The 27,060-nt window shown below is 42.7% G+C and overlaps 1 protein-coding gene across 6 annotated transcripts in view; it reads left to right on the top strand.

The window, feature by feature from the left end:
• grik5 (glutamate receptor, ionotropic, kainate 5) overlaps positions 1-27,060 on the top strand; it is a 91,434-nt gene that overhangs the window by 29,488 nt on the left and 34,886 nt on the right. The gene's annotated exons all lie outside the window — the stretch shown is intronic.

The raw sequence follows: 27,060 nt of genomic DNA, 5'->3' as shown, positions 1-27,060 counted from the left end.
CTGACAAATGGAACATTTGTAGTACAAGAAATAAGCATATTGGAGGAAAACAAGTCAGGTTTTCGGCAGTACTTCAAATCTCCGCCCTTGATAGGCCCAGGTGCAGACCATGATTGGTTTTCTAATAGGTGAGCTGGCTGGAGACACGTCCAGAATATGGGACCACCTGGGTGTGTGTATGTGCACATGCGTCTCATGGCAGGTTTGACAGCAGTGTGTGTTCTTGCGAGAGTGTGTAGCAGCAGTCACCCCTGGTTGTGCTCATTAAGGCCATTATGAGGATGGTATGTGCTCGTTGCAGATTTAAGATTCACGACAGCCGCTATAGTTTCCAACAGAAAGTCACCGAAGAAGGCAGGAAAGAATATGCAGCTCGTCATTTGTCATTTCTTGAGATCAAGCTGCGGCCAACTCCAAATCCAGTGCAGAAGTGCCTTATATGCAGTTCTTATAATGGTGACTACATACAGGCTTCTAGGCAACGCTATACTGCATGCAGAGAAAAACATCACACTATTCCTTTAAAGGTTGCCAGCTTGACAGACAGAGGCTGGTTGAGTGGCGAGGTAATGGGCTTGTTACAATCTCCAGTCCAGACATTGCTGTAACAATGGTACCCGGAGAAGATCTAAAGGGAATATATGAAACGATGAGGAAGAAATCATTGTCTTGATAGATGTATGAAACAAAAAAACGTGTGGGAGCTCTAGTTTTCTGAATGCTAACAAATGAATCATTCAACTTTTGTTATGAAGGTTCAAATTCTAATAGTGTTGAAACAGATTGTCATTTATCATTGCGTATGCATGGTAAACACAAAGAGCTTGTTTTACTTATTCAGAGAGACAAATGAAAGAAACTCTCCGTGGGAGGTTGCATTGATTTAATGAAGCTAGAAGAATAGAAACTGTCACATCAGGACTTTGAGTCTCTGTCGAACTCAACAGAATTAGTCTCTTCTTCTACTTGGAGACCTAAAGTCACTGCATCATAAGTTAGGGTCACAATCAAGTGGCAGCCCACCGTGACCTCAAACATTGATTTGTGAACTGCTGTGTTGAAGTGTTGAGTTTTGGCTGTGGCTATCTTTTTTTTTTTTTAGCCAGAAGTGAACACATTTGGACAAGCTTGGGGGGAGCGAGGGGTGGATCTGACCGAGAACCCATGGACACTATGCACACCCATCTATACCAAAAACCTGTCTGCACCCATCAATCAAACTAGACACCCCCCCAAATATGTCACTCTTTGCGGTCCTAATATCTAATTATTACATGGAATATTTTCACGAGGACTACCAGAATACTGATCAGAAGGAGTTAATTTAAATAAGACACCAAATTACTGATGCTTTTTGAATGGGAGTTGATTGGAGCCAGACGTTTTGTTGAGCCAGCCCCTTGTGGCCCTCAATGGCATTGCACTTTAACGCATTGGCTTCACTTTGCAGACCTTGTGGCTGCATCCATTTTTAGACACAGTCAATGCTCACAACAGTGAATTGAACTAATTAATTATTGCCATAGCATTGAAATATTAAAGCTTAAATTCAAGCAGGTCTCTGAAGCTACGACATGCAACTCCGGTGTCTGATGATATCCTGCATTCATCCAACCACAGGGTTCAAACTCTCCCATCAGACACCTTTTTTATTATGTTACAAATGCTAATCCCGTAGTTTCCCACAGTGAATGAATGAGTTCAGCCAATCAATACCTTTTCTCTCCATTCTGCACTAGCTGCTTGGATTGCTGTTTATGTGTCCTTTTTGCAGACATGACTAATGAATGGAACACATGATCCATCGCCAGTCAAAGAGAGCTAGACGTGTGTGGGCGCGAGGGTGCTTACATTTACCTTTTGTGTGTGCGTAATTATTTCATCTGCTGCATAAACCTGGATTATAACATGGGATACAGGATCGCATGCGTAGACCTTAAGCTGCACACACATTCTTTCTATGTTCATAGTCCTACACCTGATGAGTGTGTTGATGCAGTGGTGCTGAGATTCCTGCGGTTTGCTGATGTTCCATCATACCGTTCTCTCGAAGTGAGCTGGAACTTTGCCACAAGGCTGGTCACGCTAATAAAGACCCTTTGAACTGAGCCGAATTTACTTGAGACATGCAGAGAAAGGGGGAGGAGAAGAAAAAACAGAAAGAGAAATGGAATTAGGAACAAGGACTGAAAGAAAGAAGGAACTAATGAAAGGGTTTGTCCTCCAGGTAAAGACCAGCCAAGGTACAAGTCTATGAAATTTGACAATTTTATTTCTGTCGTTCGTGTTAACATTAATAGTTAACGGCTAGGCAGGCGGATGGGGTCCCTAAAAAAAGGGCAGATGAACTCCTTAGATAATGCTTGTTTCAACCTTCATTTTGATTTTGAAGGTTGGACTCGAGGGGCTTTTGACATTCTGACATTTGAAAGAAGTGGGTGCCGGACCACACTTTGGCATTTTATTTTGTTTTTTTTCGGGAGGTTATTACATTGAAGCTAAAATGTGAATAGAGAAATGTGACGCAGACCTTATTTGAACCCAGTTATGGCCTTCGTGTCAGCGCTGAAACATCGCCAGACTACATGTTATGCCCTCCTCTCATGCTGCACCTCTATCTGCTCCTCCAATGACAACAAAGAGTTCCCTGATGTTTTATTATACTAACTGTTGCCTGTTATAAATCCGTAAAGATAATTTATGAAACCCACCTCACCTGCAGACTTAAATATGAACAAAAAGTGCTATTAGATACATTTTTAGAGGTTAATGTTGAGTTTATTGGAAAACTCGTTCCAGATTAGCAAAAAAGGTTATCAAAAGAACCATACTGAATGTCAGTGAAGCAGTCAATTGTGGCACAACAAGACGTCCATGAGCAGGATGAGGCCTCCAGGCTGTGTGCATTAGCTACTGTACCACTGATGAAGCAATGTGACATCTTGTGTGTGGGCCCACGGCAGTTTCAGGCCTGCAGAGGCTGTCTAGTCCGACTAATGAGGATGGAGAGAGAGGTCAGAGATGATAGCCAATCTAAATAAGGACCTTGATATGACTTTAACACTGTGTCATAGTGTGTCACTGTGTGTGTGTGTGTGCGTGCGTGCGTGCGTGCGTGCGCGCGCGCGCTTGGAGGTAATGTCCTCCCACCTTCCTGCTGTTATGTTATGACTAGCATCCTCGCTCCGAGCCCACTGTCAACAGGAGGTGTCATCCACGCAGCTCAGCCATCAGCACACTGCTGGCTGCTTTCTGAACACTGACAGAGATGAGCACACCTCCACAAACACGAATATATACACACACAGTCGCGTAACTAATGTACTCTTCATTAGACATTCTGCAAGCACAGACGAATACGGGACACGCACACGCTCCCATGTGCGTGCACATGCTTCCAACTCTGTCAGTTCTCCCACTGGCCGTTGCTGAGTGTCCATGTTATGCAAACTCATAACAAAGCGCTGTCAAAAACTGTGAGCATGTGTCAGCTCACCTGACAGGAACAGTGGGCCGTCTTCTTCCCTCGCGATCCCATTTTCTTCTCAGTGCAGCCTCATCCCTCCAGAGGCAGAGTCTTTACCACAGCACTTAAATTCAACTGAAGTTGACGTACACTCGCTGGACATGAACATGTTTCTTGTTTCTGATTCTCTTCCTTGTTTTGTTCCCCTGAAACTCTTGACCGCTGGTGGATTTTTCAAAGATATACCTCTTACAGTCAGTGCTGTCATGAGCATGACATTTTAGTTGATGTTTATTTGTTACACAAATAATTGCAATTAACAATGTAATTGTTTTTTTTGTGGTTTATTTTTTGCTGTTATTATAGTAAATACCTAATCCTGGTTTAATACCACACATACACCTTTTGAAAAAGAAGAGCCATTTATTGGCAGTGAACTTAGAATTTATACCTTAAATACGCCATCGTTTGCTGCAAATCTCACAAATCACCTCCTATGATGCCCTAAATATGTCTGTCCTTTATCATTTGGTTTAAAACCAAAATGTGCCCATTTCAGTACTGTCGTGTTTGACTTTGGAACTAAATCCATTTTGTTAATGTCAATAGATGTTCATCAAAATGTGTCCGGTGCGATATTAGAAGTTAAACGCCTCGAGCTAAACGGCTGTTGCTGCTAATTCTCCACTCGTATCTTAAAAACACTGCAGAATAAGGAGCACAATGAGATGATGTCACTGAAAGAGCGCCAGTCAACGTTGGAAAACATTGTGGAAGTGGGGATGGAAATATGATGTATCAACAAATTTTATAAAGACTCATGGATTCTGACTATTATGCAAAGTGATTTAGATGTGTCTTGAATCTGGTGATGTTATAATTGTGATAGGTCTACTCATTTTATTATTCAGATTATTATTCAGTGCTGTGTGGACAGACAGGAAATGCGGGGTAATAGAGTAGAGGGATGAAATGCATTAAAGGTCCAGAATCAAACTGGGACTCACTGCTGATGGCAATTTCACACGTGATATGCGCCCTGACCACTCGGCTGTCGGGTCGCCCCCACAATTTTTTTTTATCATAAGCTAGTTGCCAGGATACACTGAACATGTAATTGCTTAGTTGAAATTGGTGGAGTTTTTTTTGTTGTTTTCAGGAGGTCTGTAATTTTCCCTGCTCAGCAGGACTCTGAATGAAAGCATGCCTGTCTAACGTAGCATGCAGAGAACTATTTTGTGCATGCTATCTGTGCTTTAATACGGGGCTCAGCAGCCCAGTGGAGTTGTTAAGCAGCATTTTGGCTGAATGTTAACCAATACTGTAATGCCAGAAGGCCTTATTGTGAGTGTAGCTGTCAGGAAGAACAGGAACTAAGCTCCACACTGGGGCCTGTTTCAAATACACACCAGATGAGGGGCTGATGAAGAAGACGGTGCCTCGCAGAACAATACAAGTGACATTCGAACAATTCCCAGGGATGTTGTTGAAAATATTTCCTGGGCAGAGGGGAAGGATTTGAAAATGTGGTGTTATTTAGATAGATAGATTTGTTTTGTTTTTTCATGATAATGGGTACATTTATGTGTGGGCTGTCGCAAACTTACTGTATCCAGCATCTCCTTGATGTGCCAATGTTTACAGTGCAGTGGCAGATACATCGTGGGCGTGTGTTTCATTTCCCCCATGAACTGTATGCTCACTCCTCTGAATTGTAATGATACAGTCCCAGTTCTTTGAATCCATATGCTACCATCCTGGCTGCACTACTGTAAATAGTTTGTTTGCTGTTGTTGTTTTAGCCTGCGGGCCCGTTGTGATGGGATCGTTTAGGACTTGTTTGCTTCAATGATAGCGAAAGTGACTCCTCTCTTTATGTGTCCATATATGGAGCAGTGCAAAAGAACTTCAGTTTGTCACATTTAGAGCCAGCTCACCTAGCAGCCCTATTCGTTGAAGGCATTTCTTGCATGACAGGCTTTATGGTTCAGTATATGAGTTGTTAAAATTGTTTCCACCGCTGCAGGGTTGTGATGTATGTTTCTGCAGTTTCTGACACAGACGCCATAATTAAAGAGACCTTTCTTCTTCTTCTTCTTCTTCTACTTCTTTTTTGAAGAGCTGCTTCTAATCTAATGTCTTGTCTCAGGCGGGGATGGAATTTGCTGTGCGTACGGATGTGAGACCTGCTGGTCAATCATAGCAACTCACATAGCAACAAGACCTGCGTAGGACAACTGAAATAGATGAGATGAATCAGTAGCAGTGCTTTACTGTTGGCATGCTTTATCTCCTGGCCATGACAATGCCTTTGAGATCAGCAGTTCTCAGTTTGTCCCCACATTCTGGGGTGGATCACACTGCCAAGAAAAACACTGCACAGAAGAAAATTTCAAAAGGAAAAACTATGTTTACAACATATTTACAGCGTTGCTTTTATCTGCGAGCGCTGCCTTCACTTCTAAAGCTGCATGCAAGCTAGAAAGGACACAAACAACAACAGGAGAGGAGCCATTTAAAGCGATGCCCTTGGTCGATCCGTATTTGTCCATTCCTGATTGCTGGCCATGCGTGCAGATGTTGCAGCTGAAGGTTGTTGAACAGGCCACATGGTGTGTGTATGATGTGCATCTCTGGTCTATTACATCCACGCCTAAAGTGAAACCTGAGGGCAGCCTTTGTAGATTGATGAGAGTTCACACAGCTTGGCTGAGCCCCCGGGTGGGGTGACACAGATGCATACGAGCAACCAGGCACACTTATGTGGTCAGAGAAGGACACACATTCACACACAAACACACACGGGCAGCAACAATGTGCTTCACAACCTGTTCAGTCACCCTGACATGGTCCAGAAGCATCCCTCATCGCTGCTTCCTCGATGGGGTCGACATGTCAACTAGCTCACCATGAAAGGATGGGAATTAGAGAATGAGTGTGTGTATTGTGTGTATTGTGTGTAGTGTGTGTGTGTGTGTGTGTGTGTGTGTGTGTGTGTGTGTGTGTGTGTGTGTGTGTGTGTGTGTGTGTGTGTGTGTGTGTGTGTGTGTGTTTGTAAGCATGCTGCAGGGCTTTGTTTGTATACTAGGCCCAAGTCCTGCATCACTCATTCCAGAACGACACATCAAAGAGACGAGGAGCCGATGCTGCTGCCCTGCTGACCATATATGGCTTTTCCTGCATTATCCAGGCACTGGTTTATTCCCTTAGAGAAAGTAGGACAGAGAAGGGGTCCTGATGACCATATTTGGCCGAGTGCTCTGTCCCCTGCAGCCATCTTGCCTGCCTTCGCCGCATGCTGCCAGGGCACTGCTGCTCAGTTGCTCCCCTCTTGTTGTCGATCCTCTTTCTTCTATTTTCCTATCCTCCTTCTTTTCCACCACCAAAACATTTTTCTTCCCCTCTTTTTGCTCTTTCTGCCCACTCTCCTCCTTATCTCTCCATCCCCATCCTCCTCTCTCCCACTCATCCTGTTACTGCGCCGTTTTGTCTTTTCTCCCCAAACCCGCTTCTTCCGCTCATCCACCTTCTCCCCGCTTCACCCCTCTTTACGGCTTCCTTTGTTCTTTCCCTTCTCATTACTTCCTGTGTTTCCCCTCTGTCCCTTATCCCTCCCCAGCAGGAAGCTGCAGCATCCAAGTTTGCTTCACCGCCTGTGTACGGGGAGTCGGGTCTGCTGGCCCCTGGCCTATTCTGGCTCTTTCCCTGTGTTCCTTAATCAGCCCCGCTGCACGATGCACACGTGTTTGCAAATTCATTAACGTACACACATTCTCACACATATGCACAGGCACTTTTGTTATGTATGAGTCTTTGAGGGTGTTAAGCCTACGTCTGCACACCCACACACGTGTGTTTTTTTTCATGCGCGCGCATTTTCACACATACTGAATTTGTGGGGACACGTTAATACTCACACACACACACACACACACACACACACACACACACACACACACACACACACACACACACACACACACACACACACACACACACACACACACACACACACACACACACACACTTCACCTCTTGGCAGTGGGTTTGATCGCCTGGAAAATGAATACTAAATGCAGGGCAAAATGGCTGGCAGGGATCACCTTGGCTGTGTGCAGCTCACCGCCCTGCGCTATGCAGGCATGAAACTGGAGCACCTCCATACCTTTCGCTCCACTCGGATATTCTTGGCCTCCACAGCTTGGTCAGGAGACACAAATGGATAGTTGGCTTTCGTTAGTAATTTGATCTCTAAGTGGGGAGGAGAGAGGCTCGTCCTGTGTCCCGGCTGTTGCATTTCCTCCGAGCCCTCAGCTTTTCCTCTCACCACCTCAGACTGGAAGGAAAAACAGCGGGTTATGCTGTGCAGAGATTTCTAAAGTGCATAAACACATACTGTACACAATCACTTACATGCACAAACACAGACATACAGCGTACGCACACACACACACACACACACACACACACACACACACACACACACACACACACACACACACACACACACACACACACACACACACACACACACGCATGCAGAAATGATTTCATTTCCCCAATCACCAAGAATCAAAGGAAGAGTAGTACGGAGCTGAGGACTGGGCCAGCTGGGAGTCCTGAGGCTGACGGAAACTGTTGGAGCTCCAAACACACACAGTTGCACATTAATTGATACTAGGGTTTAATGTTTTCCCTTGATTTGAAAGGAATTTCCAGGAATATGCCACTCTTAACAGCACTGCATCAATTCCTTTTAAAAACACATCCAACCACAGAATCTATCGATTCTATGTCTCTCAGTAGCCTCTTAACCAGCTTGAATACATCTGAGGTTGGGACCCGAGGATGTAGGTTTTCTTTCTTGGTGTAACCCCAGGCTGTATATAAAGATGGACGTAGTGTCCGGGTCTGAAAAGTGAAGCCAGTGCAGAAGTGTCTTAAAGTGCAATACCAACGAGCGTCACTAGGGGCTGGCTCAAAAAAAAAAACCTGTGGTTCCAATAGACTTCCATTAAAAAAGCGTCTACTTCTCTTGAGATACAAAGTCAAAACATTTTTGACACAAGTTATTATAGTTTCATTTTCTAAATGCACTCCTCCTGATGGTTCCTCTGAAAATAACTCCTTTATTAATTAGATAATAGACCTCAAAGAGAAGTATGTTTGGGGACGTGTCTGGTTTGATTGACATGCCTGTGACGCCAGATTTCAGGTCTAGGTGGGCGGGTGTTGTGTCCTCGGTTACTTTGTCACATCCACCCCTCAAATGTGGTCATTTCTGGCTCCAAAAAAACCAAGATGCCGATGGCCAACATGCCTGACTCGAGCAGCAGCTCACAGACCAAAGAGTGAGGTCTGGGTGGGTTGCTGCCTGGCTGTAACTTTGTACCTGTCTTCTGCACTCACTGCTCCACCTGCTGAGCACCTGCTCAATACCGTAATCATGTGTGTGTGTGTGTGTGTGTGTGTGTGTGTGTGTGTGTGTGTGTGTGTGTGTGTGTGTGTGTGTGTGTGTGTGTGTGTGTGTGTGTGTGTGTGTGTGTGTGTGTGTGTGTGTGTGTGTGTGTATAGAGTCCTGCATGTTTGATTAAGCCACCTGTTAAACAAATTTGGCCTGCCATCTCCCTCACAGTTATTCTTGCCACACAGATGAACTGTAATAATTAATTTTTTATTGATTTATTGAATTGATTCCGTTTTATTACCACATTGAAGCCATTTCAAGGTTGGAGTCTGCATGGTAGGATTAAGTGAAGTTTGGAGACAACTCGAAAACTGAAAATACTGAATTCCCACAAGTTATATTTCCAGGCTCTTTTTTTTTTTTTTTCCTGTGTCTGCAAGTGTGGCAGGAGACTTGCACGGCTACTTGGATGGACTGTTGACAATGCTGCCACGTCTGTGTGTTTGTGCGCGATTATGAATCTTTTTTTTCTGAGATGTGCTCGTAGTACGGCGGGAGTGTGTTTGCGTCTGACTGTTTGTGTTTGTGAGTGAGTAGCGTTATCAATCCGGACCAGACGACAGAAGCCCTTTAGTGGAGAGTTAGTTCAGTTTAGCATGAAGATGAGGTTGGCTGAATCGCGTGTGCCAGTTTTACTTTGCCGAGTGTATTCCTGCGTGTCAATGAGCGTGTGTGTGTGTGTATTTAGGGTATTTGTGTGCATGTGTGGTCTTTGATGTCAGCTGGTGGCTGCTGCTGTTTGGAGCATTAGGTAATCACAAAACACAATCATTCTGATCTATTCCTGAAGCTCTGCCATTATATATAGCATTCTCTTCATCCACCCACAACCTCTCTCCATTTTTCTTTCTCTCACGCACGCACGCACGCACACACACACACACACACACACACACACACACACACACACACACACACACACACACACACACACACACACACACACACACACACACACACGTTTTCTCTTTTTTTTCCCTCTACTTTCCATCTCTCCTCTGCTCTGCCACTCCTCATCTCTGTCCTCCATCTCCTAACTCCCACTCTCACTCCATCGCTGTGTTTTGTTATGTATTACTGCTCCCTGTTGTTTGTCTCCGGTCTCTGGACATTTTTCTTGTCATGTCTCTTTTTTTTTTTTCTCCTGTTCCCTCACCCGCTGCCCTCGAGCCCCACACACCCCATCACTGACACCCCCGCTCCCCCATCCCTGCTCAGCCTCTCCTGCTCCGCTCCTCCCTCCTCACCCTCCAATATCCCTTCTTTCCCCTTGCTGTCCTCCTCCACTGCTCCTTTTTTCTCCCTTCCATCACATGTGTGCATGCTGTCGGAGGGGGAGTATTGATTGCGCGCATGGATGACAGGCACAGTAATGGACGACTTGTTGTGGTGTGTGTGTGTGTGTGTGTGTGTGTGTGTGTGTGTGTGTGTGTGTGTGTGTGTGTGTGTGTGTGTGGTTGAGGGTGATGTTTAAGCAGTCGTACCGGCAATAACTCACCTGACCAGGCGGATGGCCGCCGGGTAGGGGGGCCAGGCAGGCGGAGTGAGAGGTGCTGCAGCACGCCGTGCAACTTGACAGGCTGCATTTGAAAGCAACCGAGCCAAATATAGGGCAACTTTCAAATCACACCGTTTCTTCCTCGGGGGAACTAGTTTTTGACCATGTGAAAAATACTGGCAAAGAAACAGACGAGTAAATTCAGGAAGTGCAGTGACTAGTCCTCCCCTGGTGTCATGTTATATTGTTTTACATTTATCCCAGACATGCAGGACATCAAAAGGGCTGCTTTCGAAAACACAGCGCGCTTTGTTTTTGCCAAATCCTGAGCCATGCTCCTCAAACTATGACCACTGCAGTATGGACAGCAACACGGTGTAAGATATACACAGCAGTTAACATGCTAATATGGGCGATTCAATTAAAACGATCTCTTTTCCATCGCCCATAATACAGTTTTGTGGCTGTTTTGTGTCCACTCTTTTATGGATTATTACAGAAAATAGAGTTGGTTTATTTTCTCTGGGGCAGTTTTTGGACATTGTCACGATGATTGCGGAGCTTAGTGCCGCAGTGCCTTTGACAGTGGAATAGCTTTTGTTCCATTGTGCTGATCTAATAGAGAGAGCCTGTGACATTTGTGTTCAGGCGGAACACTAATACAAATACTGTACATACATAAACCTAATTCCACTGCATCTGCTGCATGCCAATAACCCAATTACGTGTTTTCTATATCTGCAGAATGCATGTATCATCACTAACAAACCACACATACGTGTTACCTTTATTCCCACTGGCACAGTGTGCAGCACATACCATACATAAATATTGGACATTAAATCCCGTTATGTGACCGCATGTTATAGCAAACATTGTATCACGTTCATCCTCAAATCCTCATAATATTTATTTGACACTCAATCGTAGCCAAACGCAGGAAAATACAGCTGTTAGGCACGACAACGGCGATAGTACACTACAGATAGTAATTTGGATAAATAAGTAATTAAATAAACAAACATTTCTCGTACATAATTAAACCAAACCTGACCTAGATCAAGTAACATGAATGAGTGATTCTAATATGAGTTGCCAGCTGTGAACTCTATAAAAAATGAATGTGGATGTTCATAATTCTGTAGTAAGTTGTGGAACTGCTAAGGCTAATGTACCATGGGCTAACTAAATGTATTATGCATCTATTCACCAGCGCTTGGTACTGATTTACTGAACAATGGGGCAAACAAATGCTAATCCTGCATTAAATATGGTGCTGCTACATAAATATTCAGACCGAACATTGCTTTTAGCATATGTTACGATGTATTAGCATAGAGCTGGCAGAGGGGGAACCAACATTTTAGCAAGAGAAAGCTGAGCAGAATCTCATGCAGCAGTGTTTGACCACTGAATGGCAAACTGAATCACTTAATTATTAACCTTGTGAAGGTTACACTCTTGGTCATGAATACACACAAACATGAGCACAGGCAGCCTGAATGTGACCGGCATTTCTCATACAAATGAGCACTTAATGGCTCTTTATTTTTATTTTTTTATGTGTTCACCAGCTCCTCAGCGGTGAGGCAGCTGTTCGGCTCAACTGAAACGTGGTTTGTGGAGATGGTCGAACAACCAATTTGTCCTGCTGCTGGTGAGGGACATTAAATATTGACTGACCGATTAGAATCGGGCCCCAAACGGTGAGAAATTATTCATCGTTCATCAGATGCAGTGTTTTTGATCATCGCGAGCCGTTGTTGTGCTTCAAACCTCTGGCCTCTGGTGCTGTGCTGTTGACCTTGGACTGAATCCCATCATGTAAAGATGGAATATAAAGTAATTGATGTTAACAGTTCACTTCTTTCAAAAGTCCAGCTGAGCAGCTGAAAGCAACTCATCTGGTACACGAGGAGAATATTAGGGATTTACACACAACTAAACACTGTATTTATACTTAATTGTTGACAGAACATAGTTACATTTTCTTACAATGCAATACATTTCTGAATAGTTTTTGTAATTACATCAGAAGTTTTCTTTTGGTATTTATTTAAAAGTATAATATACAGTACAACAATGTGCTGCATATATATACTAAATATTCTGCAGTGCTTTGTTTAAAGGTGGTGTCAGACCTACCTGGTTCAGTCCAGACCTTCAGACTTTTCCGTTTGATCCGAACCAAAATAGACCTGGAGCAAAGGACCAAGATCTGCCCTGATCTACCAAAAGCAGTGATCTTTGTCCGAATCAAACTGAACCATGGTTTGGTTTGTTTGCAGTGTGAAAACCCTTTCTTGATTGTTTGGACTTTTGTCACCCATTAAACAACAGAAGAAACAAAAGAACTGGCGAAGTAAAAATGAGTTGCAGTGGCACATGGGGACAGGAGGAGATGAAATGTTTAATTGTAATTTGGTCCGACAAATACATTGAAAGTTAATTAATAAAATGCATAAAAATGTCAAAACCAAAATCAGTGCATATAGTAATGTCATATTAATAATAGTATAGTGACAACAGACTTAATCTGTTCTTTCATTTTCATTAATAAAGTATATACCTACCTACCTACCTACCATTTTCATTCTTTCAAAGAGGATTAACAGCCGATTTGACCACACGTCAGATGCACACCCGCCCACAAACCAATCAATGTACATTGTAGGGAGATGCAGCCCATATTCAGGTATGTCATGCGAAGTTTGCAAAATGCTCGCAAAATTTCAATGTAAAACTACAAGGATCAAATGCATACAATCTAACAAAAGCATAAACCTTGGTTTAGACATTGTCTGGACTTTCAGGCGTGAAATGCGATGAAAGCATTCATCTTTTCAAAAGCAATCATACTAAGTGCCCAAATTCCCCAAAACGTGGTAACTCTTGCTGTGTGTGTGACGCCCTTTTGTGTTTCTCAGCTGGGCCTGAGAGGTATAGAAAAGGAGAAAATGCCTTTTACTCAGGGCATCCAAAAACAATTTGATAACTCAGTACTCTGCAATGCATTTAGCACAGATGGGTACACAAATACAAACCCTTTTATGCAAAACTGATTCACAATGTTTGGAAAGTGCCCAGTCATTCCATATTGCAGTATTTTGCTGAATCTCCCTGGCCCTCTCCTCTCCTATCGGGCCTAATAGTGTGATGTCTTGTTTTGATCAGGGAAAGTGTTCAATAATTTTTTTGTCGAATAAAATTCTGATAAATATCGACTATTAGCCCCTGGTAAGATCACAGATCTAAAAATATAATTATATGACTAATTTGATGTGATTAATATGTATCGCAGCTGGTTCAACAGCTCAGCGGGGCTAACATCAATCAGGATTGGACAAACTATCTCGGGGCAATTTACATAACATGAATACGGATAAATGAAACTTTTCATTCATATTACAGTTTGAAATCTGAAACAAGTAGTCATAATAGCACATATACAGTACAGATTATAATAAAATATGATCATTAAATGCAGATATTTGGTGAAACTAATTAAATCACTTGATTAAATGGATCATTTATGGCTCAACACAAACTGAAAAGTCATTCTTTTTGCTTTATTGCCTCCTCCAGCAAGATGGCCTTTTCTGTGCATTTGCCCACAATCTAGGAAATGACATGATTGGAAATTATTTTCCTTGCGTTTCCACTGTGCTGGATATCTGCAGAGTGCTAAATGAAAGAGAACATTGGAGAAAGGGAATGACATTAACCAAGGTGATGAGCTATATTCATAGCCATGTTGCTTTCAACATGAGACACAATGAAAAAAAAAAAAAAATCCCTCAGGACTTCAATGTGTTATCTTGTCACTTCTGTGACCTTTTTAGAGTGATTGATGCTGTTTTTTTTTATTTTTTTTTTTTTTTAATGAAATTGCTCGTAAAGAATTTGATCAATTATGTAATCCAATACAGCCCCCGGGAGTGCTGCTTTTCATCTGTTCTTCTGCTATCTATACACATTTTTAGGGATAAGAACCATTTGTTTATATTATTCATTCCCCTATTTGTAGATGTACCATATTTAGAATTAGTTTTTGGTGACAGTCAGATTATTCCCGCTATGGCACCACAAAGGCCAAACTCGGTATTATCTATGAAGACGCAGACTTCAGATTGTCGCTGAGTCAACACAGATTGGCGCCATCTCGAGTCGCGTGGCATTATTCACGGCTTACATTCACCATCTGGCACTAATGCAAAGTTCTCAGCTATTTTAGCAGCAGCGGCATCAAAAGTAAAAATGCATTTTTCATGCATTTATCCGAAAGGCACGATCCTCAACACAAACCAGAAAACAATGTCCGACCACGATACATGAAGACAAGACGTATTTTCATTAAATTTGCTCATTCATTGCCTGGTGTCTGAATATAAATGTGTCACAGTAACAGATAAACAAGGGGAGATGTGACGAGGGCTTTGATTCAGGAAGGAGGTTAAACTGGTCGGGATGACAGTCGCTGATTAAATGCTGTTTTTATGCTGCTGTTATTTTAAAGTCATCACCTTGTCTGATCCATTTAATGCTCAAGTTCAATGCTACAATAAGACATTTCCTGGAAACTCGTGATGTTTTTTTTATTGCCTTACTGACTCTTTTTTTATGACCTGCAGCGCTCTTAAAATTTCATCTAAATTAGAGATGATTCAAGGGTTGTTCATTTATGACAAATTCCTGCACATGTTTCCTTTTCTTATCAGAGATCTTTCACAGATTTCTTTGAGATGTCTCAAATACAAAGAGCTGGTGCAAATATTCGGACACTGCATGATGTCCGATTTTTGTTTTTTTCTTTCATCATGGCCTCCGACATTAACACCTGACAGTTTAACTGCATATGAGAACATGATCATTCCTCTGCTGAACGACAACAGTGGCGTGCCCTACATATTTTGGCCTTTGCATAGTTACTTTGCACAGATGCAAGTAAATCCTTTTCAGATGTTGAACCGACTCTGAGAAGTGCAGTCAGAGAGAATTTGTCTCTTGCCCGGGGCAGCTGAAAACAAACCAAATTTGAGCATGCTGTTTTCTGCAGAGCAAATTAGTACAGACGAAAACACAAACCAGAAGCCCCACATGTAGACTCGAATCACAAGAGCACTTTCACAGCACTCTCTGGCCCCTTTATTTTCAAGTTATTTCTCTCACTGCTTCATTTTTAGCTTCTCTTCTCTCCTCCCAGTTGCTCTCTGTCAGCACTCATCGTGTGATGACTTGTCCTGATCGCACATGACCAATTTTAGACGTAGTCGTGGGAGACAAGGTTATACAACGATCTGAGTGGACACGCAACATGTCCGAGTCATACAGTACACACACCCGAGTCAGGCGCAGCGTGCACACTTGTTCCCGGTCACGTAGCGAAAGCACATTCTTTCTGTTTCTGCCTCTCTCTACGAGAACATAGTCAATCACGCACACACAGAAGAGCACACAAGAGCAGCAGCGATGAAGCCCCGCTTCACATCACCAGTGGGCTCTGACTCCTCGATCTCTCATTTACCTGTTCCATCACTGGCTCCTCTCTTACTCTCCCTCCGTCTCCCTTGTACTCCTCCCCGCTCCCTCCTCCTCTCATCCTCGACTCTGTTGCCACGGCAGCAAAACCTGACAATGAGAGAGAAAGAGACATAGAGAGCAAATGCCATCTGAGTCATTTAATCCCCAACCTGTGTATGTGTATGCATGTGTTTGTGTGTGAACATGAAGTTGAATATGTTTGTGTATATCTCTATTTATTTGTTGTATGTGTGCGTCTTTGTGCGTGAGTGTGGCGCGTGGGTGTCTAAGTGGGAGAGCTGTGTGGAGTCGGTTCATCAGTTCATCACAGAGCTGTGGCAGTGCGAAGGCAAACACACTACCTTTGTCTGTCTCACCGCAGGAAGCCGCACTGTTTCCGATTTCTGTTTTATGTTCACTGTAAACACGTAGTCATTTTTAAAATAATAGTCTCCCAACAGCTTCAAGTGATTCACAAACAGCTCTGTGTGGCCTGACTGATCGAACAAACAAAACTTCTGACTGTGAACGTTATGATGTAACGTAGTTTCTCTTGCTGCAAAGAAATGGAAATAATTTAAATATTCTGCATCAACATCTCTGTTAATATGAGATCCTGGTGTCTCTGCACAGTCAAGTCAGATTTCTTTTTATAAAGCACGAGGACATACAAATATCTCAATGGACTTTACAGGCAGAAAGCATCAGGGCTAAGCTCTCTAAGAAGAAAAAAATACTACTCGCACACGAAAAAAAAAAATCCTTTTACACATGAGCGAAAAACAAAAAAAAACAATGGAACGAAAACTCAGGAGAAGCAATTCAAAAAGACATCTCTCCTCCTCGGATGGCCGGCTGTGCAGTTGGAGCAGCAATTGTTAAAAAGACAAAACAAGAGCAAAAAATTACAACAGTAAAAATTCAAAAGACATGTATAGTCCAACAATGGCACATACTTAAGCAAAATACGAAAGGATACCATTATATAAAATCCTATAAATAAACTTGTGCCGTCCGTTTATGATGAAAGTGAAAACATTTCATATCCACTCTGACGTCCACCTAATGGCTAACGCTGATTTAAACTGACAGCGCTCCTTTCTTACTCAGACATTGTTCTCTTTGCAGAGCCATGTGTAATAATATGACTCTTGTATTTCCAAGGCTTTGTTCCGAATGCAAATTTTAGCTCTCCAAACAAGCCAGGGGGCGAGTGAGTTCAAGGAGAGCTTCCTAATTGTGATTAAACTGCCGCGCTTACATAAGCCGCAGCTGCAACAAGTGGGACCTGCATTGATAGCCAGAGACACCGAGCAACACATCTTTTTTTAAACAGTTCCTGGGGAAAGCAATGCACCGAGCGTTACCCCCGCCACAGTCACACACACACACACACACACACACACACACACACACACACACACACACACACACACACACACACACACACACACACACACACACACACACACACACACACACACACACACACACACACACACACACACACACACCACTGCACTAATCTGAACAACGGGTGGCACATATGGACGCAATAAGACTACATGCAGACATGCGTCAGGATGCAGATTTAGAGAAAACAGAAAGATGCACACACGCTGTTCTTTGAACCTTGTTTGAGAGTTGGTGTGTGTCTGCGAGTATGTTTGTGCATGACATACTCGGATGTGACAGTGTCAGGAGCACAATGGTTCCCCAAGCAGGCGGTGTCACTGACTGAGGGCCTCTTTGTCAAGGAGAACACTGGGAAGAATTTATCCATGTTCAATGAACAGAGAGAGGGAAGGAGAGGGGGGACTGTAACAGAGAAAGTGCACTGTTGAGATTGAAGAGACTGCTGAGAGCTAAGATAGGGAGAGAGAAGAGAGAGGTCAGTGAAGAGACAGGGGTATGGAGTGTTCCTAAGGAAGAGAGGCAAAATAGATAGAGGCTGAGGGAGACGAGATACAGAGGTGGGGGAGGAAGGAGAGACAGAGAGGGTGAAAATGAGAGATCAAAGTGTCTGCAGCCCTGCTGAGGGAGGACGAGGTGAGGACATGTAGGAAGTGGGTGGGTGCAACAGCGAGACAGAAAGCTTGAGACTGTGGTTGGAAAAATTAATATGAACACTTGAGGCAGTCCACAATATAAAGGTCATATGATAAATGCTGTGAGACTCATGATTGGGGAATGTTTTCTTGTTTGTTCTTGTTGAGTTTTTGATCATTTGTTTATTTAGTAAAATGTATAGGAAAAGGGAATTGTAATTGCAGAAGCTTGAATGACATCTTCACACTGCTTGGTTTGTCTGATCAAGTGCCCAGATTTTATTTCCATCATGAGGAATGGTGAAAATCAACAACTGGATTAGTTGCCCCAGTGCAGCATTTTTTTTTTCAGAATATTTATCAAAATATTATTAGAGTAATGTAAAGATAATATTGCTTTTTTTTTTTTTTTTTTTTAACTTGCTATTGCTCGTCCCATGGTAACAGTGCAGGAAGTAGTGTGGCCCTTTTTGGTTGTGTTAATTAGGTTGCAGCTCAGCTGACATTCATACAGGAGACAACGGGAATCTTTGCCAGTGCAACAGCAACATTAGGTTTCACCACAGTCTGTCCCAAACTTTAAACCAGTTTAGTTTCCTCACTTTATCCATGTAGAGAAACATGGGTGAAGAACTGGATGTTAAAAAGTGATATTACTGCATGTTGCCTTGTATTGATGTCTAATGATCAGGTTTTTGTGAGCGGTGTTGATTTTACTGAGGAGTTTCTTTCGTTCAAGACAGCACAAATTGCAAAGACAAATATTCAGCGCTGTAAGCTTCGCAGGGTTGTATTTGTTGGTGTATCATTGTAATGAATTGCATTTACGTTACTACAGCTATTGTATTCACTCTCTTTATATGGTTTAGTTTGCATTTAGAGTAGTTTTACAATATGGAGCCCTTTACTTTTTGTTTTTCCATACGGACAAACTAATATAACCTTTTACCCAACATTCTCCAGTCAAGTAAACATTTTCAAAAATCAAATATAAGATGTACGTAGCAGCTCGCTGGTAGGCGACATCACATGAATAAATCATGTTTGCTCAAAGTGTTAGACTTCACCTGGAAGTCGGGCATGCCGCAAATCTGAATTTTAAAAAGGATGTATCACTGAGAATGACAATGAGAGTAAAATAGGAAGGTTACAAATCCTCAAAGGGGATAAGAGGAACATAGACATGGTGATATAGAGAGGAGGACGGAGCCGAGACAGGATAGAAAGTCAGAGATGGGGAGATTCGAGAGGTGCATGTAAGAGGAGAGGGAGCAATGAGTACAAAGGGAAAATGCTGAGTCAATAAAACCAAGAACATGTGCTGCTGTTTTGATATTAGATGCAGACACAAAGTGCTAAACACATAATCCTACAAAAAGTCAAAACAAGGGGAAGGGTCCTCGTTATTTTCCACTCCCACTGACTCTCCTTGTACACAAACACACACCAACCAACCCGCCCGCCCAGCTCGTGTGTGCGTGCGTGTGCGTGCATGTGCGTGTCAATGCCCACTCTGTGTTGCAGACAACAGGCGACTGTAACTGTTAATTGTGAGAAGAATGAGTAAAATAACACTCGTGTCCTATAATTGCTGGCGGTACAGTTTCCTCAAATCCACAGCCACTGAAGCCGTTCCACTTGCAAATTCAATTACGGGAATGATTCATCCTGCCATTATGATAACTGTCAGATTTTCTTGTGTCATACAATAAGGCAGAAGGGGAAAAACAAATGAGTCGCCAGCCACCCGCCCATCCCTCCTCACCCTCCTCTTCTCCTTCTCCTCACCCGCCCACCCCCACCCCACCCCCAAGCTGCTTTTCTCCATCTGAGTTCTTTTTTGTCTTTCCCTGCATCACTCTCTCTTTTCCCACCCCCCCCTGCTATCGCTCATCCTCCTTCCTCCGCCTTAGTCTCTGTTCATCCTCTCTTCATCTGCCCAGGGGTGTGAGAGGAGATAGCATTCCCTCGTTTTCTGATTTCCTCCACCCCCCCCCCCCCCCCCCGCCGGCATCCCAGTCCGGCCCCCCCTTTGCCTGCTCGCCTACCACACAACCCACCCACCCCTTCTCCCTCATGCTCTCTCTAGATAATTAAGATCCCTGATTTTACGGTTTTCTCTTTCATAATAGGCTCTGCAGACACTACGAGCATGCTGCCAAGTCTCTAGCACACGCACACACACACACACACACACACACACACACACACACACACACACACACACACACACACACACACACACACACACACACACACACACACACACACACGCACAAACAAAACGGCAAAAACACACAATTATGCATATGTTTACATACACGTACATCGAGATGAATGCATGCACCAAACAGCTAAATCTCTAGCTGGGATGAATGTGCCCTCTCAAACTCTTTCTGTCTCACACACACACACACACACACACACACACACACACACACACACACACACACACACACACACACACACACACACACACACACACACACACACACACACACACACACACGACAAGTAAGGATATTTATGCGTTTTAGCTTTTTGTGTATTTCTCAGTGGTGCCAGCATGTGGGGTGACTTACAGCGAGGGTGCAGAATGAAAGCGAGCGAGGGGAGCTAGAAGCGGTGTTTTCTGTACCGCTCAGACTAGTCTGGCTCCGTTCGGCCCTTTTGCTGCTCCATCTCCCCACAGACTTGACACCCGACTGCTACAGGGACTCAGCTATCTACTGCTGAGGCAACAGAGCTCGTACAGCAGCCAGAAACACAGCCCTCGTAAATTAAACACGGTGATAGTATCTCGCCGTCTGCGCTCGGGTTCTTTCTGACTGTGTCTGTTTCCCTTAATTCCCCCCCCACACACTTTATTATACTACCTTGCAGATGTTTATTTTCTTTCACTCACCTGAAGTGATGGAAGAAGATCACTCTGTGAACTGTATATTGCACTCTGCAGTTGAACCAACAGCAAAAGCACTTTAAACTATATGATCAAAGGCACATTGGATGTTAGACGTTTAAAACGGTTCATTAAATGTAACAATTAATTGAATGTATAATGGTGATTGTTGTTTGTTGACCGTTTGACAGGCAGAAAAAGGCAGAATGTTTTTAAAAATGTTTACACCCATTAACTAGCTGTGCATTATCTTACAGTGAGTAGTTTTTAGTCTACCTCTGACTGAATTGAAGGAAAAGAACATGAAACGTTAATCGTCACAACCCATACACAACATGAAAAAAACATGTATAGCCAATCAACCAACAATCAAGCGTCGAGTGGAGTTACTAAAAACAGGGACTAAAATGTCCGATTGTAAAGCTTAAAAATCTCAAAGGTCAATAAGAAAATGCAGCTGGAGTGCAGTTTGCTGTATATTGCATTTAAAAGGTGCAAATAGTAGTAATATATTACTTTTTGTCTTTCTCTGCATATATATATATATATATACAGCTCTGGAAAATATTAAGAGACCACTTCAAAATTATCAGTTTCTCTGGTTTTACTATTTATTGGTATGTGTTTGAGTAAAATGAAAATGTTTGTTTTATTCTATAAACTACTGACAAGTTTCTCCCAAATTTCAAATAAAAATATTGTCATTTATAGCATTTATTTGCAGAAAATGACAACTGGTCAAAATAACAAAAAAGATGCAGTGTTTTCAGATCTCGAATAATGCAAAGAAAACAAGTTCATATTCATTTTTAAACAACACAATACTACTGTTTTAACTTAGGAAGAGTTCAGAAATCAATATTTGGTGGAATAACCTTGATTTACAATCACAGCTTTCATGCGTCTTGGCACGCTCTCCACCAGTCTTTCACATTGCTGTCGGGTGACTTTATGCCACTCCTGGCCCAAAAATTCAAGCAGCTCTGCTTTGTTTGATGGCTTGTGACCATCCATCTTCCTCTTGATCACGTTCCAGAAGTTTTCAATGGGATTCAGGTCTGGAGATTGGGCTGGCCATGACAGGGTCCTGATCTGGTGGTCCTTCATCCACACCTTCACTGACCTGGCTGTGTGGCATGGAGCATCGTCCTGCTGGAAAAAAAAAAAAACACTCCTCAGAGTTGGGGAATATTGTCAGAGCAGAAGGAAGCAAGTTTTCTTCCAGGACAACTTTGTACTTGGCTTGATTCATGCGTCCTTCACAAAGACAAATCTGCCCGATTCCAGCCTTGCTGAAGCACCCCCAGATCATTACCGATCCTCCACCAAATTTCACAGCAGGTGCAAGACACTGTGACTTGTCGGCCTCTCCAGGTCTCCGTCTAACCATTAGATGACCAGGTGTTGGGCAAAGCTGAAAATTGGGCTCATCAGAGAACATGATCTTACTTCAGTCCTCTATGGTCCAATCCTTTATGGTCTTTTGCAAACCTCAGCCTGGCTCTTCTTTGCTTCTCGTTGATGAAGGGCTCTTTTCTAGCTTTGCACGACCTCAGCCCTGCCCCTAGGAGCCTGTTTCTAACCGTCCTCGCCGTGCACTTCACCCCAGCTGCCATTTGCCATTGTTTTTGGAGGTCACTTGATGTCATCCTATGGTTGTTGTGACATTCGAATGAGTTGGCGGTCATCCCGGTGAGTGGAGAGTCGTTTTCGTCCTCTGCCAGTCTGGAGCTTTGTTGTCCCTAATTTCTGCAGCTTGACCTTGTTCTTATGAACCGCCGTCTTTGAAATTTTAAGGATGGAAGCAACCTGACGCTCACTGTATCCCTCTGCCAGTAAAACCAGAATTGAACCCTTCTTTTCCTCACTCAAAACGTTTATTTTTAACTCTTTTGGCATGGTCAATAGTCACTTTTTTTTATTATTCCAATTACTTTTGAGGTACTAGTAGCACTGTTTCTGCCATCCAGCTGGTCCTATTGCAAGAGGATAGTGATGACCACAGCACTGGTTTTTATACTTTTCATCATTAAATAAGATTTGGTTCAGGTGATCATCTAATCAGTACCTCATTAAGTAGAATCAGGTGTGCCTGTATTGGAATTCAACAGACGATGGAATGGAATGGCTACCATACACGTAGAGATGCTGATTTAAGATATATATATATATATATATATATATATATATATATAGATATAGATAGATATATAGATAGATAGATAGATAGATAGATAGATAGATAGATAGATAGATAGATAGATAGATAGATAGATAGATAGATAGATAGATAGATAGATAGATAGATAGATAGATAGATAGATAGAAAGTCCTTATTTTTAGAATGTCCCTATAACTCTGAAAAGCTTCCAGTTCATTCAAAAAGCTGCTGCCAGAGTATTGACAGGAGCTATAAAGACAGATCACTTTTCTCCCATAGCTTCTTTTCATGGGCTCCCTGTAAAAATCAAGAATAGAATTTAAACTCCTTCTCCAAGCTCTTAATGACCAAGAATCATATCTTGAATAACTCAGTACCATATTAACAGAGCGCTTCGCTCGCCGAGTGCAGGCTTACTTTTGTTGAGTTTCCAAAAGTAGAATCGGAGGCAGAGCTTTCAGCTTTCAGGCCACTTTCCTGGAGAACCAGTTCCCATGCTGTGTTACAAATGACATACTTCTCTTGTACACTAACAGATAGTGCTCTTACATGTTAGGACTGTTGCTAGGACAATTTTGACAGTGTAGTGTTGTTTCAAATCGCTCACTGGTGTTCTACACTGACTAGAAATGACCTCAGCATGTGAACACATCACCCGCCAAAATATCTGTAGCTTTAAATTTCTCCCCAGAAATTAACATGTTTTCATGCCTTCTGTTTTACACAGTAAACACACGGATGGCTTCTGTCCAGCAGCACTATGGTGGTACTTGGTGAAAAAGAAACACTTTTCTGCTGTGTTCAGAAACAGAATTCAGACGCTTTAAGTTGAAAATTCTTTACGTTGGTTGTCCTCTACATAGCCAAGATAGCGACCGTTTAAAAGTGTTCATCGTTTTGCACATATTTTTTGGGACTTTTTTGCACTTACAACATAGTGAGTGTTGGTACGTACGTACGCTACTTGGAACACAGCACCTGTTTGAGTTTGGGAGGCAGACACCCTCTCTACTGTTAAGATTTGGCTTAAAACTTTCCTTTTAAATACATTTTATAAATATTTCTGCAGCTATATGCCTGGTTTGTTGCTTAAACAATGTGGTTGTTGTTATTTTGCTTTCTTTTGTGATTGAAATGTGTTTTGGGACCTTGTTGCATGGGGATTGTAGACTGAAAATACAATTGTTTTGAATTTAGGTTATATGGTACCTGATGAGGTACATTTTTAGTTAACTAGTTCTTGAATTGTGTATTTAGTTACAGGATTTAAGAGCAAAGAGGGAATTATATAGTTTTATTAGTTGAGCATCATTGACGAATGTCAGGAGATTGATTATTTTCTTGTCTGTGAGGAAATTAATCGACTTTGAGATACAGACAGTAGCGATGAGTGCAACGTTTGTCATCATTGAGAAGCATAATAGACTGATAAACAGGGCTTTACTGCTAAACTAATGATGGAGCAATGTGACAGTACAGAATGTCCCAGATATTCTTTATTATATGCACTGGATTATAGCTATTGATTAATTACTGCAATACACAGCACAAGCAGCATTTTAATGTTGCATTAGATGAGGTAATAAACTACTTATTGTTCTGTTGGGAGCTTATTCTGCAACAAGTAATCATATTTTTAAGTTGATTTTTTTGTTTTTGGTTAATTCTTTTCACGTAAACTAACGATTAGAGGTCAAATAAATCTTCTGGAATAAAAGTTTAATATTTACATTTAGTGGAAGTAAAAAGTTACATAAAATTAAGGATTCCCAAGTAAAGTAGGCCTACAAGCGCTTCCAATTCATACCTGAGCGCAGTCCTTGAGTAAATGTACTTTTCCACCGCTGCTCTTCTATCTTTCTATCTCTATCCTGCTCTGCGTCTCTTTCTGCAGAGACACTTTCCAATCTCTTTTCTCTGTATTCAATTTTGTTCTTTTATTCCCTCATCGTCGCAGGCCCATTCCCCTTGCTTCTTTTTTCTCTCTCATTCTCCTCACTTCTATCACAGCTTTCCATCTCCTTCTCCCCTCCCCTCCTCTTCCTCTCCTCTGAGTATAGATACTATAATCTTCTCTGTCTAATGCTGTCAATAGCTCTCAATAACAATGAAAAGCACCAGTTCCATCCCATCATTGATGAAGGCGTAGCCTCAGTTGGGATCTTATTCGTCATCATAGCAATCTGCTTCTTGGTAATAGCCAATCAGATGGCTCCTGTGAAATGCAGCGCTCCCATGATAGGTTCCCCATTGTTTTGATTGACTGCACCTGAGGGCCTACCACTTCAGCTGGGCTCGATCAATACACCATCACACACTCGCACACCCAAGGTAAGCGCAGGCTCATACATGCCCCTGGAATAAACACACCGGAACGGACACGCACTCACACACGCGTACGCATACGCACACATACACTTTGGGGAAGAGTAAATTGAGAAAGAGACCGCTGGTGAGGGAAGCAAACAGAATACAGTAGTAACAGCCAGCAAAATGGAGCGCTGTGATGCACAATGCACAGCTGTGTGACAGCATTGTGTGATCTCACGCTCAGGTCAGAATAATCTGCTGTTGCATAACCATTAAACACATGTCCTCAAATATGAGCATGCAGCTTTTAACTTGTTGGTGCCGTGGTTATTTATTTGTAACTTTACTGTGGTAAACAGGAATGATTTATTGAACACAATGATAGGGAAAATTACTCCCACTGTGTGCCTGTGTCACACATACAGATGGCCCCGCATAAGCCCTGCCTCTGTTCACTTTGAGCTGCGGTAACCATAATGAGAGCAACACAGCCATCTGCACAGTATGGTGTATGCTATTAGAATTACAAGCATGTTGACGCACACGTTTGCCACCCTTCGAATGAGACGCGCAAAGTCAGATAGGAAGAAAGAGAGGTCAGTAATTGCTTCGAGGGCTAAGAAAAAAGGAGAAAGGGGAAGACGGAGAGGTTTATAGGATGTGAAGAGGGATTTGAAGCGCAGAATTGCAGGTGTTTTTTTTTTTAATTTTATGTGCTCTGAACATCAAAGCAAAACAAGTATTGGAAATGTGACTGAGGGAAAAAAAAAGATGAAATGAAGATCTCAAAGGGAAAATGGCAACAAAAAAAAAGGATAAAAGATGGATGTCGTTGACCAACAAGCCACGACATCTGCGTCTTTCTGCACAAACACACAGTGCCAGCTCATTTCCATCCCCCCAAGCACTTGTCAGGGTCGAAGGTCAGCTCCCACGACTCCAGCAACCCCCTGTTTATAGCTGCAAGGGTCAATTGAAGGTCCTGAACCGAGTGTTTCCGCAGTCTGTCAGACCTGTCTGAAGCTCAGACCAGTGAACCAGACGTTTGAAGCGATCCCAGGTCAACAACCCCTACCACCACTGCCCCATCACCAGCATCACTGCTGCCTGTCTGTCACACAACACTCTTTCTTCTCTCCACTGTCTTCATCCCTCCCTTCATCTCTCCATCCTTTCACACTGCCTTGTATTGTTGTCAGTCAGAGTGAGGATTTGTTACTCCTTGAGAGGGTTGCTTAGCACCGCTGGAGCTCAGCTGAGCTCTCTTTGTGTTCTTTTTCTGTGTTTGTGTGTCTGTTTGAAGGTGGTGGTGGAGGTTAGGTTACAGAAAACATGCGAGTGGGTCCAAACATGCGGCGTATAAGTGTATGTTTGTGTATGTATTCAAGGCTGTTGCCTTTGCCCTATCACTCTGTGTATCTAGTATGTGACTATGTATCTGTGTTTGCCTTTGCTTGTATGTGTATATGTACAATGTAGAAGTGGATGAGTGATGTTTTCTTTGAACTGCCTCTGGAGATCTCCTTAAGGCTGGATCCTGTCACTTCTAAATGGCAGACTTTCCACAGGAGACATGAATAGAGTTGTGTGTACTGTATTTTATTATTAGACAGGCTGTATGCATGGTACGGGGCTGCCCGTGTGATGTGACAGCGAACATCTTCATAGCTGAGTGTGAAAATGTACTGTAT

This window comes from Brachyistius frenatus, unplaced genomic scaffold (genome assembly GCF_029030835.1).
Source record: "Brachyistius frenatus isolate BFR_SWC_R1_liver_20210118 unplaced genomic scaffold, ASM2903083v1 Contig_20, whole genome shotgun sequence".
Taxonomy (NCBI): Eukaryota; Metazoa; Chordata; class Actinopteri; family Embiotocidae; genus Brachyistius; species Brachyistius frenatus.
This window is presented reverse-complemented; position numbering and strand designations above follow the sequence as displayed.